We start from the raw sequence: 7,500 nt of genomic DNA on the forward strand, positions 1-7,500 counted from the left end.
TATATATATATATATATATTTTCTATGATTTTTCAAAATAAATTTTGTAGGGACGTTGGACAGGTGACGTGCAATTATTTCTAGGTCAATTTTCCCTATTTTGTGATGATTGCATTAAATCGTCGAACATTAAAATTTCTAATAGAACAAATGACTCAACTCTCGAGATAAATGTATTCTGTGTAATACTTCTGTGATATGAAATCCTTCTATGGTTTTCTGAGTTTGTTCATGCAACAGTGTACCACCAAAAATGGAAATGACATATTTTCATGGAATAAATTTGATGGAAAAAGAATTTAAATTGTCTGGGTATTTCAATCGAATACTATTAAAATTATAATTGATTTGATCAAAAGACGTGAATTTCTAAGTAAAGTAGTCGGTATTCAATTATTATTATTATAATTATTATTATTATTATTATTATCATTATTATTATTATTATTATTATTATTATTATTATTATTATTATTATTATTATTATTATTATTATTATTATTAGCAAAGCTACAACCATAGTTGGGGCTCCAACAGGGGCTCCAACAGGGAAAAATAGCTCAGTGAAAAAAGGAAACAAGGAAATAAATAAACTACAAGAAAATTAATGATCAATCAAAATTAAATATTTCAAGAACAGTAAAAATAACAAAATAGATCTTTCATATATAAACTATAAAAACTTGAAAAAGAACAACAGTGTATCCCAAAGCAAAATATGGAAGGAAAAAGAGAGAGAGAGAGAGAGAGAGAGAGAGAGAGAGAGAGAGAGATTTCTGGTAATAATGAAAAGCCCTGCTAACAAATTAAGGACACAGCTTCTTATGTTCTGGTTTCGATGTATCATACAACCGAGTTAACATAAAAGTAATGATTTACCAAAGAAAAACCACAGACACTGAAAGGGAAAGTCAAAATGGGTGACAAAACTCATAAAAATTCTTAAAAATCCAGTAGTCTTTCCACATTTCATATAAAAAACGAATTTGAACAGTAGAGAAACTGTGGAATATAAAGGGACACTTACGCCGTCTTAGGATAGAAGTTCTTGTTTCGTGGATATGAAGTGTTCTTGTGACGAAATGCTTTTGAATGCTGCTGAAATCGAAGTGCCAATTGCAACGCCAAAACTCTCACTGAAAATTGTAAACAAAACCAAATACAAATCTTAGCCAAGTTTAGTATAACAGAAAGTTGACATAATAGGATGAACATCCGTACAAGCACGCAAACTTTTAAAGAAACATCATTACTAAATCAGTTATATTAAAAAATGAATAAAATACATATATGTGATTTCAATTTCTAGAGCAATAATAATTAAGAAAAATAGAAAAAAAAAATACTGATGGCTCAAAGGTACGGTAAGGTACAATATAAATGTAGTCCACAGGCATGGGAAGTCTGGTGTGGATCTCTGGCCTGTCCCTTTCGTTTGTGTCCCTCTAACACACAAATCTCAAACTTTTATTATTATTATTATTATTATTATTATTATTATTATTATTATTATTATTATTATTATTATTGATTATTATTATTATTATTATCCTTTGAAATGTTGTCCATACGTTTCTAACTTTAATAATGAATACAAAATCACTTATTATCTTATGTTCGGATTAAATAAATTTACAAATTGACGACTTCTTTAGAAAAAGAAAGAAGAAAAACAAAAGTTGAACTATATTACATAATCTAAGAAATCTAAAGAATATGAAAAAAATTGATAATTCGTTTTCGAGGAAGCCCTATAGTTAAACCTTTTTCTTTTCATTTCTATTTGCTAACTAGAAAAGCAATCTCAGAGTGCAGACCTCCACCACGGTAGCTTATTACTTTGAAACCAGCTAGCCTCTCCCATAATCAATTTAGACCGTGGGCGTATTTGAAGTTAAGGTTATGGTTAATTCAGTCGACCAATTCTTCGATCTTGAGCTTGACCTTTGACCTAGGACTTTCAAAATTGAATCACTTCCACGTCTCAACATAAACAATTATCACTGAAAATTTCACTACTGTGTTAATATTTTTATCATTATTATCATTACGATTATATTATTATTATCAATAATAATAATAATAATAATAATAATAATAATAATAATAATAATAATAATAATAATAATAATAATAATACCTCACTTCACGAGAAATACAATACAAAACTACACAGGTGAATTAATACAGTAAGATTTATGATCACCAGACCGTATCTCATTTAAAAGTAAAGCATTATATAACGATGATCCTTTTGGATATATTCCGTTGAAATGACAACATTATTAATCTTTTTATTTGATATATTTGCGCTCTGGGGTTTAGAGGAAATACACTTGGTTTTCATTAATGTATAAAGCATCTACTATTGTAATAATATATATCATATTTTACAGAGATTATGACGCAATGATATCGCAACCTGACATTTGGAGTATAAGAGATTTGTTTAAATTTCGAAAAAATGGATCTCAGATTCTTTGCCTTTTTTTTAGGGGGGGGGGGTGTTCTTTTCTTGATAGAATATAAATCGTTATAATATTTTATTTGAAATATCTTGTATTTCCTTTATTTGTGCAATTTTTATTAGAACTTTTAACCTTCCATTGACATAAATTTATGTTAATACAATATGGTAAGTTTGTTTATTCGCGAACAAAAAAATTTGCGAAAATATGAACACCAAAACAGAAAAATGGTTTGCATTTTATTTCAGAAATAAAATAGGCCAACAATTCTATCTTCTATCACACATATACCTCTATGCAAATCCATCTTCGTATGACTGACTTTTATAATACCTGTAAAACTTTGGGTGTTTATTAGGTGACAGACATCAAATAAACACCAGGAAAAGAAAATAATTATTTGTAGTATGAAGAAATAATTAAGAAAATAAATGCAAAATATGTTATGAAATGTATGAATGCCAATCAAACATAAAAATGTAAATATCAAATAAACAAAATATAATAATCATTTATCAAGAAGAAGAAAAAGAAGAACAACAACAAGAACAGCAACAAAAATAATAATAATAATAATAACAATAATATATATATATATATATATATGTATATATATATATATATATATATACATATATATATATATATATCTATATATATATATATATATATATACACACACATATATATATATGTATATATATATATATATATATACCTTTATTGGACCATCACAGAAACATGATCCTTGTATTGCAATGAGAGAGAGAGAGAGAGAGAGATAGAGAGAACACCACATTACTTTAGATTTGACTGATCTACGTGTATCTCATTTTGTGTGTGCTTATATATTTGCATGTGGTGAGTGCTTGCTTAAGAGAGAGAGAGAGAGAGAGAGAGAGAGAGAGAGAGAGAGAGAGAGAGAGAGAGTTCCAAACAAAAACAACAAAACCATCTTATTGAAAGACCTCCACATCTTTAAATCCAATTGAGGAGGATTTTGTTGTTGAAGAATTCACAGAAAAAGAGAATTGTAAACTTGCCTCCTCTCCTTCAGAGAAACATTGTGAGGATGTCATGATTTAACCTCTTCATTTTTCCTCAGTGGTTTCTTTACAAGAAATCGTCATTGGTGATTTCTGAAATTTCTTTTCCAAGATTTTTAACCAAAATTTTAGTCTCATTAATTTCTATTTTCTGTGATATTGCCTAATGAGTGTCTGTTTGGAAATCTCAGCTAATAACATCTATAATGATTAATTTGTGACCACTTGTGTAAAAAGAAACGGGGGGTGGTGGCCGATAGTTACCCTCCTGCTTATTCCTGGGCGACTTCCATCTTTTCCGTCCCCAACCCCTAATAAGTGCTCCTAAACCAACAGTTAAGTCTCCGTAAAGTCGAGCTGTTACTTAAATGCCGCAGCTCCCAACTAAGCAGCAAAATGCAGGAGCCGGTTTTCTCGCCAGTTTACTGAGATTTCCAGACATCCAAGAACAGCCAGACTTTTATGTACTACTGAGTATTACCAAGAAGCAGCAACTTGGTTTTTTTAGTTGGCCAGGACTCCAAAAAGGCACAAAATCTATGTCAACCTCCTGAGCAGTTGAGCCTATTTCGCTAGGGGTCGGTCACAGGGAGTGGTCAGCTAGTACATGTTAGGAATGTGCTTAGTGGGGCACTAATATCACTATCCCATTCTTGCGTTCCCTGTCACCCTGGGATTCCTACGTCCCAGTCTCTCGAAACCTGTGAGCCACTTCAATGTTGTTTATAGAGGTTCAAAAGTCTCTGCTCTGACATATGAGGTAGCTATCAGCTCCTCAATGTCTATATGTGTATAGGCTAGTTATAAATAGCCGTCGTAACTAAATAACTATTTTTTTTTTTTTTAGACAAGACAGATTAAAATTTGAGAGTTTGGGTTGAAGGATTGACAAAGAGAGCAAAACAGATTTATGAAAATGTAGTGGTCCGGTCCCAGACTGGAGGCTCAGAGTTGGTCTTAGCGGCAAGGTTAAACCTAACGGGTTGGAAAAAACCTCCCCGCCACCTTCACCCCTTCTTCACATGGCGCAAGCTCTTTCACTTCAGATAAGTGCCAGGCTATATATATATATATATATATATATAGAGAGAGAGAGAGAGAGAGAGAGAGAGAGAGAGAGAGCGAGAGAGAGAGAGAGAGAGAGAGAGAGAGAGAGAGAGAGAGCATCTATGCTAATTACCTATGAGGGGTGCTGTAATAATATACAGATATCTTTTGTTTTCAGAAACTACAACATTTCCCAGAGTCTAAAATTGCTCTCAGACCTTCATTATTTTTCCTTTTAGCTGTTTTGTTGCAAGACGCCAAACTGTAAACTTCATTACAGTATACTCTGTAGCTTCTTTGTATTCCTTATTGCGCAATAGTGGCATTCCAAATGTTCCAAACTCTTTTTAATCAAACTTTAGGTTCTTTTTTCACATTAATGAAAAGAATGTATCTTTTATGTGTTTAAGAGTACATAGCTTTTTAGATTGTTTTTGGCAGACAATTTCTAATGATAAACAACAGTTCTCGATTTTAATTTCTATATAAATATCGAATTGTAAGTTGATGTACCCTCTCAATAAGTTTAAAGAAAACTTAGATCCAACTTAGGAAATAAATTAAAATTAAATTTCATTAATATAATGTCTCTTATGACAATTTTTATTCCTGATTGAATTTAAACATTCGTTGAATAATTTTAACGAAAAGTAATCATAAGATTTGGTTTTACTATAGAAATAAATAACTGAAAATTTTTTGTATAGATAATTAATGCTTTTCAGAGGACTACTTACGCATTTATATACCGATGAAAAATAACATTCATTGCGTTAGAACAATCACATTCTTTTTTAACTGAATATTGAATAATCATTCAATAAATAAATGTTTCCTTTGTAATAGATTTACTTTATGATTAATGAAGCATCCTGAAACTATCTTAATTAAGTTAATGAAGAAGAATCGGTGTCGAAACATGAGAAGAAATTATTTTGTTGGAAATAAGTTCACACTAGAAGAAAATAAACAAAATTGACCAAACATATCACATATTGTTATTATTATTATTATTATTATTATTATTATTATTATTATTATTATTATTATTAGCTAAGCTACAATCCTAGTTGGAAAAGCAGGATGCTATAAGACCAAGAGCTCACACAAGGAAAAAATAGCCCAGTGAAGAAAGAAAATAAATAAATCAAAAGAGAAGTAATGAACAATTAGAGTTCAAAGTGAAACAATTTCTCAAAAAAAAAAAATAAAATAACGAAAGAGAGGCGGAGACTAATTAAAATAACTGGGTTTATCCTCCATGGCATTAACACCATCCAAACACGTAGGCCGATAGTTACTCGCTTGCTATGTATTTTTATAGACATATAGTTGTATAAATAAGTTTGTGTATATTTATACTCTCTCTCTCTCTCTCTCTCTCTCTCTCTCTCTCTCTCTCTTTCTGTTTATATATATGTATGTATATATATATATATATATATATACATATATATATATATATAAATGTATATATATAAATATATATATATATATATATATATTATATATATACATATATATATATATATATATATGTATATATATATATATATATATTATATATACACACACGTGTATATATATATATATATAAATTTACATTTTATATATATATATATATATATATATGTATATATATATATATATATATGCACTTATATACAAAGGTAGATAGATAGATTGTTCAGCAATATAGCCATCTTTCGATAATGGCAATAACTTAATAATAATTATCATTAATGGCATAGTACTTTCTATAATAGAGAGAGAGAGAGAGAGAGAGAGAGAGAGAGAGAGAGAGAGAGAGAGAGAGAGAATACAATGATTCACACATTATAAACTAATTGACCAAACTTACTCTTTGAAAGTCTATAATCATCTAAGTTTCTTTTACCAATAAACAAAAAGACAACGAAAGAAATTTCTTGAAAACAGTAAAAATTATTCTTTTCCTACGAGTAATTACTGCAAATCTACTCCCCTTTCAAGTAATTGGCTCTTTTTTTCCTAGATAATTCACAGAATTAAGAAAATATACTATTTTTAAATTTCTGGAATCGTAAAATATGGAAAATTTTCTAGTTACTTCATAAATCGACACACTTTGAGAAAGCTTTCGATTTTGTAAAAAAATTCATCAGTAATGAAAGCCCTCCAACTATTTTTTTTTTTCACTTAGATAATTCCCAGAATACAAGATACCTCTGTTTTCAAATTTCTAAAATCGTGAATTATCGAAAAGGTTCTTGTTTCTTCAAGCAATGACAAACTATGAGAAAGCTTTTGATTCTGTTAAAAATCAGCAGTACTGAAAGCCTAAAAGGACAAAGAATAGATGAATCTTATGTCAGAATATTTGAAGATATATATAAGGATATTTGCGTCATTATCCAACAATGTAACTAATTCTGGGATATTTGATGATATATTATTTTATAAAGAAATTTTCCTGTAATTAACACGCTAATGATTATCCCATTGCTACTGAGACACTTAAAACAATGTTATCCGGCATAAAAACCTATCTTTAGACTTATTTAGTAGGCTTAGTATGTAATGAGAAATATTTTTATTTTCGAAATGGTTTATTTAGTTAGTTTTTATTTTTTTAATAGAGATAATGACAAATCTTTACTTTTTCATCCATAGCTCCTCTCTGTTTTCAAAACTAATTAGTGTAATCTATGAAGCTGCCTGTCTGTCTGTCTGTCTGACTGCCTGATCTATTATCTTTAAAAGTAAAAAACTCATCAAATAAAATAAAACAACAAATGATACGGAATAGCAAAACTCATCTTACAAACAACGCCAACAAACTTCACATATTTTCTTTGATGTTGGCAATTTATCTTCGCAACATCCAGAATGTATAGATTTGATGTTCACGTATGTTTGCAAACGTTTTTGGCTCTTCTTATTTATGATACAAACTTGAA

The sequence above is a fragment of the Palaemon carinicauda genome, chromosome 32 (genome assembly GCF_036898095.1).
Source record: "Palaemon carinicauda isolate YSFRI2023 chromosome 32, ASM3689809v2, whole genome shotgun sequence".
Taxonomy (NCBI): domain Eukaryota; kingdom Metazoa; phylum Arthropoda; class Malacostraca; order Decapoda; family Palaemonidae; genus Palaemon; species Palaemon carinicauda.